General features: G+C 37.2%; 1 protein-coding gene across 6 annotated transcripts in view; it reads right to left on the bottom strand.

Annotated features, from left to right (window-relative positions):
* ZFPM2 (zinc finger protein, FOG family member 2) overlaps positions 1-11,431 on the bottom strand; it is a 437,522-nt gene that overhangs the window by 244,439 nt on the left and 181,652 nt on the right. The gene's annotated exons all lie outside the window — the stretch shown is intronic.

Raw genomic sequence — 11,431 nt, 5'->3', positions numbered from 1 at the left:
ACCACAACACTGTATATGTCAAATACTGGGTTAGTTTCAGATAGTGTGAATAACTTTGCTGGATAAATTCATTTTTGGAATACATAGCTCTGAGTCCTACAGAGATCTCACATACCCTCTAGATGTCTTGGAGGATTACTTCTGGAAATATTACAATATGTCGCGCTCCGTTATGGATAGCCAATTTTACTAATAGCAGCATAACATGTCTTCAGTATTAGTTCTGTTTGAGGAACAGACTTTTGAGTCATGGGAATTGACATAGGAGCCGACTCCATGGTTGCTCCGGGGCTGAAGCATCCATGGAAAAAAAAAAAAACAGTCGGTGCTCAGCACCCACTGGCAGCCCTGAGGATCAGCTTCTCCCCCTCCCACCCAGTGCCTCCTGACTGCTGCAGTCAGCTGTTCAGTGGTGTACAGGAGGTGCTGAACAGCCAATGGGAGGAGTGGGGGCAGGAAGAGGTCGGGGAGGGGCAGGAAGAGGCAGGACGGGAGCTTGTAGGAAGGGATGGAGTGGGGGCAGAGCCTGGGGTGGAGTGGGGGTCAAACACCCCCAGGAACTCAGGAAAACAATGCCTATGGCATAAGGAATTTCTGCACCAGCATTTTTAACACAAGTTGCACATCAAGTTGTGATTTTCTTCCAGAAGTGTTCCTTTTTGGGGGAAATCTATCTCTGTGTTTTATAAATATTACCAGTTTATTTCTTTCTAGTTAACATTTTTATTCAGTTCTAACAGTGTACAGATTTATGTTTTTATAATTTGCCTTGACATATCATATTGGACATTTGGATTTTGAGTAAAACGCTGGCTTGAGCTTTCATTTTAAGGATTTTGTTGGGCAATTTAAGAATTTACATATTGATTTTTGAGCCCTCTGAGCACCATTAAAATAAATACCCCTAAAGTGCAAAAGGACACAAGTTTTGGAACTGGAAATCTTTGTTTTTGCCTTTTGCTTGTACAATAATGTAGACAGATAAGTCTCTTGTGGCTGTACATTTCCATAGCCTTATAAATTATTCCAGCTACACTTGGCATTAATTTATGCTGGTGTCATGCAGAAGAGATCAGTTTGTATCAGGAGGAAACATATAGGATCTGATCCAAAGGCCCATAGAGATCACAGAGGTTCTGATCAGCATGCCTGTAATTGCACAATACATTCCCCTTTCTGCTGCAGCCTTACAAAGAATGTACATTTGATGAATTACACTTTTAGCACTTTACACATAAAAGGCTAATTGCATATATATATAAGATTTCTTTCTTAAAGTCTGATTTATTTTCAGTAACTGATGATTGCTCCTTGATACAATGGGTGATATATTTTTGTCTTTAGATCCAAACATGTATCTCTAAAATGTGTACAATTTATGCAGTAGATATACCATCCATCTACTGCATAAATTGTACACATTTTAGAGATACATGTTTGGATCTAAAGACAAAAATATCACCCATTGTATCAAAGAGCAATCATCAGTTACTGAAAATAAATCAGACTTTATGAAAGAAATCTTATTTTTCAATATTTGGTCTAGAGCCTTTAGCAGATACATACCTTGGAACTTTTAAAAAGATTGTTAAGTTACTACATTACAAATCTAATAGCACTGATAATTAATGTGCTCAGTCTAATGAGATGGAAACAGAAAACGATATATTGTCCTTGATTGGGCCAGAATAATAATCTATAGGACACAGCAGGTACTAGTTAACCAACAAACTCCTTAAAAACAAACCTATTTTATTGAAAAAAAATAGGCATTGATTTTAGCAACCTTGGTGGTTCTCTTAAAATTTAGGTAGTGGAAGGAAAAAAAGAATAAAAAAAGATACCTTTTGATGAGAGATTATGTAGTCTTTACAATCGAGTAAATTTAGTTGCTGTTGCAGCAGAGGAATGTGATAGGAAATTTTACAGTTGAAGGAGAAATGTCACAGTATTTTGATAAGAGAGCGATGAACTTTTTTTCCCTTGTGCCATTATCAAGGCGAAGTGAACAAAATGCATCATTTATAACCCACAGCTCTACCATTATCTCCTGGTGAGACACTTGTTTTAAAACACACAAGGACCTTTTTTCTCTAAGACTAAAGCTCTCTGTGAGGCTCAGTCTTCCTTTATAACCATGAAAGAAAGTTGACACTTGTGTGGGCCAAAGTTTCCAGGCAACCACAGAAGGGCAGTCATGCACCCTCCAGGTCACCCCTAGTTCTGAAGTACAGAGGAAGCATACAAACAGTATATGTCCCTTTGATCACAGATACCATCTAAAACTGATGTGGAGAGAAAATCCGGCACTACTGAAGAAAGGCACCTCAGTCGGTTTAAAGCATTTTCTTACCTAATGCAACCCAGAAAAGAAAGGTTAATATGTTATAGACAAAAACTGCTGAAACAAAGTATTTCTAGATAGCCACAGAAACATCATGGACTTTGCTCTGACATTTTGTACTTATACCTGGGGATCTTTGCTCTCGCTTCTTAACATGAATCTCCAGCACAGCAGGATTGCTGCTTTCACTGCATGGTGTTCATTCAACAAAACTAATATCCAAACATGCAATTTAAAACTGGCAGGAGGGAAAGGTCTGGCTGACTATTTAGAGTAGTGGGGATTTAAAATATGGACATAAGGATTACTCTTCTTTTGACTATATATAATGGCATGATCACTGTAATATAACTATATGCTGCCCTTAATTTAACCAGGAATCAGCAAAGAAGAGACATCTGCATGGTTTGGTACATGAGCTGGTTGTTGCAGTCTAATTCTTAGTGAACATTTGGTGCTATCTGGCACCCTCTATGGATGTCTCAGCAAAGACCAAAGATTTCAACTGACACAAGGATGAAGCATCCCTGTGGATGCTTCCCAGGGTTGTAAGGAACCACCTGCTCTCAGCGTGAGGAAGTCTTGTGCTTGCGATGGGTCAGCTGCCTGAATCCACCAGTCTCTGGAAATGCAAGCACTGCCTTCCAGGCCTCCTCATGACTCGCCCTCTCTGTACAGGTTAGCGAAAGCCACACATCAATCCCTGAGTCCTCCGAGCATCCCTCTGGAGAGCTCAGTCTTGTTTCACTAAACACTCAGAACTCTCAGATTCACTACCCCCGCAGGAAAGAATACGCCAGCTTGCAAGATTTAACTTAGGATCACCATTCCACTTAACACATAGCACTTACAGTGAAAACAAGAGTAAATTTATTTCAAAGAACCGATTCAAGTGACAGAAAATAAGAATATCGGGAACAAATCATTACATATAAAACAAAATCATAACATGCTTTCTAGAGCCTAAACTTAACTAACAGCATTCTGCGATTGCCTAAAAGATAGCTTACTCCAAATACTTTCCCCAGTGTTTTCAACCATTCTGGCTGAGATCCCTTCTCATACGATCATGTCGTTGGCAGCATGTCCTCACAGACTGAAGAAATACCTGGAGGTTCAGTTATTGTTTCAATCCCAGATATTGTTTCAAAAGTTCATTGTCTTACTTCTAAACAGGATAACTCCTGCCGTTTTTGTTTTTTCCTGCAGCTCCCACAATTGCATTAGCATTTTGCTCAGACTGTGAATGGGCATTGATTGTTAACCATACAATACTCAATCTGTATATGATCAGCCAGAATGGGATAAACGTCTGTTCCTCTCTGACAAAAGTACATGGATCACCTTTTGGTGTCCTGCCTTAACTCACAGATCCAAAGAATATAATTTTTAGGATGGATGGATAAATAACTCTTCACATATTTTCCATACATACACCTTGTAATGATTATGATGACTAGTGTGCCACAGGTTTTCATTAGAGACTTTACATAACCCCATTTGGATGAACTGATACCCCTATGTATCCCTGTGCCCTCTGCCAGTAGGCATCAAGAGGCCCTTCGGTTACACTATGCTACCCTCTTAGCATTAGTTGTTGAGTGGATGCATATTGGTGGGACAGTATTCTGTTGAGAGGAAATCAATCTCCAGGCGCTATCAATCTAGCAAGTTTTATGAATGATATATTTACTTAAATATGAATACAGGGACACAGCTTTGCTTTATAGAACATGGCTGAAGATCTCTTTCGGACACTCAGGTCATTCTGACACTTCTAGCGATATCATGTTTAATGTCCAAATCTCATTGCGTCTGTTGTTAGTGTCAATGCATTTCCTCAATCAATGAGGTCTGGGATTCAGTAAGAACTTGCATTGAGAAAACATTTAGTATATGTAGTTTCTAACAAAAACAAGTGGAGAAAAAAGACACAAGCTTAACTGCTATAGAAAGAGACTGTTTTAAGTTAATTATTTTAGATACTTGAATTTGCAGGTTATCCTTACATAAATACTCACCCCATAATACTGCCAAGGGCAATAGGATCTGGGTTAACTGCTATTTTGTGTGCCAACTGCACAAAATAAAAATAGATTGAGCAGCTACAGCTAGTAAAGTACTTACACCATTTCTAAAGGTTTCTATTTGTCCTTGTCCTTTCAAGGTAAATCTGCCTCTGAGTAGAAATGAGCTTTCACAACAGCCCACAGTATAACAAAAAATCCTGACATCCTCTTTTATTTCTGTAATTTCCCATGTTTACTTAAGCAAAGGGAGAGTAAAGTCCCATCACTTTTACTTCTCCTCCCTCTTTATACCATTTTGGGATCTCTTTCCAAAAATTCAAAAAGATTTCCTTTAAATGATGTTTGTACTTAATTAGGGCTTGATTGAAAGCCCTTTGGTTCAAGCTCTTAGGTTATATCTACACAAGCACTTTTATCAGTAGAAATTTTATCAGTCAGGAATGTGAAAAAAATCCTGACTGACCTAAGTTTCATTGACAGAAGCACCAGTGTGGACAGCGCTATGTCAGTGGGAGATACTCTTCCACCAACGTAGCTACCACTGCTTGTTGGGGGTAGTTTAATTATGCTGGCAAGAGAGCTCTCCCTCATCAGCACAGAGCAGCTAAACAGGAGAACTTACAGCAGCACAGCTGCAGTGGTACAACTGTGCCGCCATAACGTCTCTATCGTAGACATAGCCTGAGTGACCAGAAACAACATACTGCATTGTTAGAATAATAAAAATATCACAGAAAGGCAATTTAAAAATGAGTTAAGAAACTGTAAGTCAGAGCACAATAAGAAACTATGTACATGCAATGTATGCTTTGACAATCAGCTATGATATTCTCTATAGCAGGGGTGGCCAACCTGTGGCTCCAGAGCCACATGCGGCTCTTCAGAAGTTAATATGTGGCTCCTTGCCTAGGCACCAGCACCGGGGCAGGGGCCAACTTTCCAATGTGCTGGGGGGGAAGGGGTGCTCACTGCTCAACCCCTGACTCTGTCACAGGCCCTGCCCCTACTTCACTCCTTACCCCAAGGCCCCTGCTCCTTCCTGCTCCCTTCCCTGAGCCTGCCATGCCTTCGCTCCTCCCCCCAGATCCTCCTGAATGCCGCAGGAGGCATGGGGAAGGAGGGAGAGGCGCTGATCAGCAGGGCTGCTGGCAGGCAGGGTGGAGCTGATGGGAGATATTACTGTGGCTCTTTGGCAATGTACATAGGTATATTCTGGCTCCTTCTCAGGTGCAGGTTGGCCACCTCTGCTCTATAGCACTACACAGCAGAGTACTAAAAATCATTAAAAGAAACATTTTGTTTTAAATTCAAGATGTACTTCCCGTATTTTACATGGATAAATTAATGGGTTTTTTTCAGTGGTGAATACAGAAGGAAATAAAAAGATTGACAGATATATACAAATCGATGGATATGTGCATGTACAAAGCTTACTTGACTAAAGGAGGTTCCACCATTCTTGCTTCTGGTTAGATTGAATTTGGCAGTAATTTCTTTCAAGTCTTTAATATAAGACAAAAGATCTAATTGCCATATTCCCAGGATGTGTGGGTCAATCTATTCCAGAGCTTTTCTATTCAACTTTGGCCAAGGTTGATTGTAAGCCCTGGTCTAAGATCAACATAGTCTCTAAAAATCAGTGATGACATTAGTTAATTTCATAGTTATCACAAAATAACATACTTATTAGTTGGTAGCTAAACAATAACTCCACTGGAAACAATGGCAATTACATAGTAAATTGTGTTAACACTAGTGCATTATCTCCTAACTGTACAATTAGCTCATGTCACCACTGTGTCCTATATTTAGAAAGTTGATGATGCAATACATCTATATCATAATTACAAGGACAGTTGGATAAGATGCATCTGAAGAAGTGTTTTTTACCCACGAAAGCTTATGGCCAAATAAATCTGTTAGTCTTTAAAGTGCCACCAGACTCCTTGTTGTTGTTTTTGGATAAGACAGAAACTTTCAAAAGAATTGAATTCTAATATTACACTGTGGCACCACTTCCCCCATAGAAAAACCATTACCACTAAATATAGTACCTAAACAACTATGGAGGATGACGTTACCGACAATAGAAATATGGTGGCAGGACCATATCTTGGAAAAAAATCTACAATACTGTCTCTTTGGTAAAGATAATGTGCTGCTGCTGCATAGAACTAATTCCATTGATTTATAATAGTCTATCAAGAGAAATATTTTATCATATAGGAATACGGATTTGGATAGGTAGAAAAAATCCAATCAGAGAAATATACCCATATGTCAGTAAAATATCTAATTTTAGTAGTTCAGAAATGTAAAAGTGCCTTTATTGTGCATTTTACCTGATAATAAAACAAGTGTGTGTGATTTTATAAACTTAAGTTATTCTCTGAAAATAAAATTATGAAATGACATGAGAACTATGAGGAAATTGAGCTTTTGTACTGATTATTCAAAATGCAATACCCACACCATTGTTCACCCTGTGCCTGATTCTCTTCCCACTTACACTGGTGTAAATCAGAAATAACTCCACTCAAGTTAGTGGAACTACAATGATGTAAAATCTGTGTATGTGAGAGTAGAACCAAGCCCAGTAAATACATATGGCTATTTCCTCTTTTATATCCATGTCATATTAAAAATAAGATGATCTGTGATTGTAGGATATTATTGCACTTCCCCTTCTCCACATGCTACCACCCTGTGGCTCAAGAGTGGGAGGAAAGTGGGCAAATCAGGAAGACATGTCAGGTATCTGTCAGAGATTCAAAGCCCAGATGGGGAAAATAAATATATAAAAATGCATAAAAAGACTGACTTTAAATTTAAAGTGGCTGTTTAGCCTTAGTGGTGATCCTGGATCACTGTTTTTGAGAAAACTGGATTAGATTTACAACCAGAGTTAAATCAATGGTGCTATGCTGATTTACACCTCTTAGAATATGCTTCACTGAGTATTCTTAACTAATACAAAAGCAGCCATTTTCACTCTTAGTTATTATTGAGTCACTCCTAATTATATAAAATGATTAAAAAAAATAAGCACCTCTGTGATTTAGGCTCCCATGTCCCGAGGTTCCTAAGTATATAGGACTTCTGAAATTTTCACTCACTGTCTTCAAATTCAGAATGATGGAAACGAAAGCATAGGTTAGGGGATACTGCAACATTTACCTGTGACAGGAATATTTCAGATGCATGCAGTTGTATTCGTTGTATTTCTCCTTTTTCTCTTTGTGACAATAAAATTTCAAAGAGCTTGTTGTGGTTTAGAACACCTCTTTTAAGGCCAACTCCACCTACTTTTTCATCTCTGCTCATACTAGTTATGTGGTTATAAGAATACAAAGGAATCTGCATGATTTCAGTGCATGACTCATTTCCAGCAAAACAGCACACATACTTTCAATTTTTCATGCATGAGAGATATGTAAAACTATAGATGTTTGGGCTTTCAGAGCAAAAATCAGCAAAATATGTAAACATTGTATCTAAAACCATTACTGAAGTTAAATTCTAATTTTTTTGTACATAAACTGCAGTGTGAATCGGCAGGTATTAAGAAAGCGTTTTAAGACAGTGGACAAGATCTTGGCCTCATCTTTCAATGCTTTACATCACAAAGCCAGCTTCCTGAGGTTTCACTGAACATAGGGGAAAAGCTCTGTGGAGGCAAAGACCATTGTAAGGCTCAGCACTTTCTCCTGGAATAGTGTGTGTGTGTCGGGGGCATGGCTGGGGAACCCTATATATAGGGATGATATATAGATGTTTATATCTATATATCATTTAGAGGATAAATGAGATATAATACTCATTCTAGAAGGACAAACCAAAGATTTACAATGAAAATAAAGTTCAACCTCAGTTATTCAAAAATACCTGTTATTTAAAATATGGATGTTGATTAATTACTTTAAACACTCTCCAGAGCTCAGTTTCTCCCATGTTAATCAGATAGCTGAGGTTGTACTATATATGGCCCTATATCTAATGATCCACAGATTAAGAAGTATAAGGATAAAAAGAAATAACTAGATGTCAAAAACCTCAGATTCATGTAAAAAGAGAATGCAAAAAAATATCATTATGAATAAATCTCTGAAACTTTCAAATAAAAATTTTCCGTCAAAATTATGGAGAAGTCAGAAAATCAAATACACATATAGGTTCAAATACCAGAGCAATGCAAGGGCAGAATTCCACGATCTGTCAAAAATGGGAGAATGCTGTTGTGTTCAGTTGTATATAAAATGTTTACAGCGCTTAGTTTGGCAAAACTTTTTTGTGTTGTAAGTCAATATGTTTATTAGAGATGTGACCTCAATTTCCTGAAAGTAATTTGAGGAGTCAGAAAACTGCAGACACTCTATAGTTTACACCACTACAGACCACTTCTGCATCTGGTACCAACTAATGAACCTGATAATGAACATAAAATCAGAAAGAAAGAGGTTTTGTGGTTTGGTTTGGTTTTGGGCTTTTTTTTTTTAATCCTCCCCCCTCCAACATCCTATACAGAACTTTAACAAACAAGACATTCTTTTTGGATCAGATACCCATTATCAATTTAGACAGAGAGTGTCTGAACCACTATTATCTGCAAATGATTTATGAAGGCAGGTATTTCTCTACCTGAACATTTTAGTGAACCATAAATATAAGTAAAGACAGAAACTGAGATTCACAGAAAAGGACCTGAAAAACATCTTAGATGGAAAATTATTTCCACTTGCGGAAATTTCTCATTCGCCATCAAAAACTCATTTGCCTAATTGACTTTTGTGAATTTCCATGTTAGCCAAAATACTCCTCCTCCTTTTCTAACGATAAGCTCATTTGGATAAATTGGGTTTCATTAAAATGAATAGCACAACACAGATACTTTCTTAAAACCTCCTGAAATTAGGCCATCATTAAGCGTATGAACCAAAGCCCACTGAATTCAACTGGAGTCTTTCCATCGACTTCAATGGCCTTTGGATCAGACCTAAAATATTATCCTTAGGACAAGAATATTTTTAGTATCACCATAAAATAACAGCAGTTTTTAATTGCTGTTTAAGAATATATCTTTGAACAAAGAAAAGTCTGTAGAAGCCAGACTCCCTTTCTAAACTAGCTGTAAGCTGCAATCCGGTGAGTATGGCCTGAGGCAAGACACTTAGCATATTTGTACATCAGTTTCCCCATTTACAAAATGGGATTAATAATTCCTGTCTCACAAAACTGACATGAGATTGAATTAATTAATGGTAAATTATGTATAGACACAGTCACAGACTGGTGCCATTGTGGAGTAGCACCACACCCAGCTTCAGGATGGGCTCTATGCCTCAGATTCCTCCTGCCTTCTTCCTTTGAACTCTCATACAAAGGCAAAATGTGATCTGGCCCTCAATATGTGAAGTGCTTTGAGATTGAGATTGTTGGATTGAAGGTGCCATAGCAGTGCGAAGTATTACTATAAAATCTCACAAACATAGTATTTGATTTGTATCAGGTTGTTATGAAATCCCAAAGTATTCTATATTTTTTATAAAAACAAAGCCATAACTAAATAACTCGTCAATTGTTAGCTTTATCTCTTATAATATCATGAATATGCCTTTTTGATATATTTAGCAAAGAATCTTTTCTTCAGGTGTATGTCCAATTTAGGTCTTTCCAAGTTGTATTTACTTCTTTCCCAATTGTTATTTGGTAGATTCAAAAATAAACTGCCCTTTTAAAACTAAAACAGAAAGCAAGTCTTCTTTTGCATTACAATAAAAACTCAGAGTGATGAACCCCTTGGGAATGGAAATTGTTCATAACTCTGAAATGTTCATAACTATGAATAAAACGTTATGATTGTTCTTTCAAAAGTTTACAACTGAACATTGACTTAATATACTTGAAATTTTACATGCAAAAGAAAAATGCTGCTTTTAACCATCTTAATTTAAATGAAACAAACACAGAAACAGTTTCCTTAACTTGTCAAAAAATTGTAACTTTCCCTTCCTTTTTTTTAGTAGTTTATATTTAACACAATGCTGTAGTGTATTTGCCTTTTTTTTTTTGGTCTCTGCTGCTGCCTGATTGCGTACTTCCAATTCCAAATTAGGTGTGCAGCTGACCTGTTAGTTTGTAACTCTGGTGTTCATAACTCTGAGTTCTACTCTATGTTAAAAGCCTGCAGTAAAAAAATAATATGATCGGAAACAATTTGTACAATGGAACTCAATTATTAAAAGAAACATTTAAATTATATAAATCCCACATTACCACATGCATAAGGACACTTAGGCACTCATCTAATCGATCAGTATGCACGCATGCTGAAATTTTATATCTAATTTAATAAATAATGATTATTTACAGTTGTACAGTGCCTTCTATCAGAGGACTTCAAAATGCTGTAGAAATGAATGAATAAAGTCTTTAAAGGAAGGAAAATATAACCCCTACTTTGCAGTTAATAAAACTAATGCACAAAAACTAAAACCCACATTTTCAAAAGTGGACTCTAATATTGAATTTTCCAGTTTTTGGGAACCCAATTTTAGACTTAACTTAGTTTTTAGGACTCTATTTTCAAACGTGCTTAGCACCCACAAATAGGAGCTGCAGGAACTCAGCACTCGTGAAAATCAGACCTATGTTATCTAAAATAGGGTACCGAAACATTGAGGCACTTAAATTTAGATGCCCAATTATTCAAAATTAGAGACTACATTTGAAAATTTTACCATAATGAACAGCCAAGGTCACATAGAAAGCTCAAAGCAGAGCCAAGAAGACAACCAAACTTTTCTGTCTCCTAGGTTTTTTAGTCACCCATCCATTTTTTATGCAGCCACTTTTGAAAATTAGGCTCAGAGTTTTATGGGTTTTGTGTTTATCTCAAAATAAAAAGATTTAAGGCATTGTTTATTGTAGTTTGCAGTAAAAGTTTAGACGTTATCTCACAATGAATTGCAATCTTCCCCCTACTGCCTAAGGATACCACTACATTTCTCCATGCTAGCGACTCGGTCTAGCATCAACAGCAGCATTCCAGTTTCAGAAC

This window comes from Trachemys scripta, chromosome 2, assembly GCF_013100865.1.
Source record: "Trachemys scripta elegans isolate TJP31775 chromosome 2, CAS_Tse_1.0, whole genome shotgun sequence".
NCBI lineage: Eukaryota > Metazoa > Chordata > Testudines > Emydidae > Trachemys > Trachemys scripta.
The sequence above is the reverse complement of the archived record's forward strand: the minus strand, read 5'-3'. Positions and strand labels throughout refer to the sequence as shown.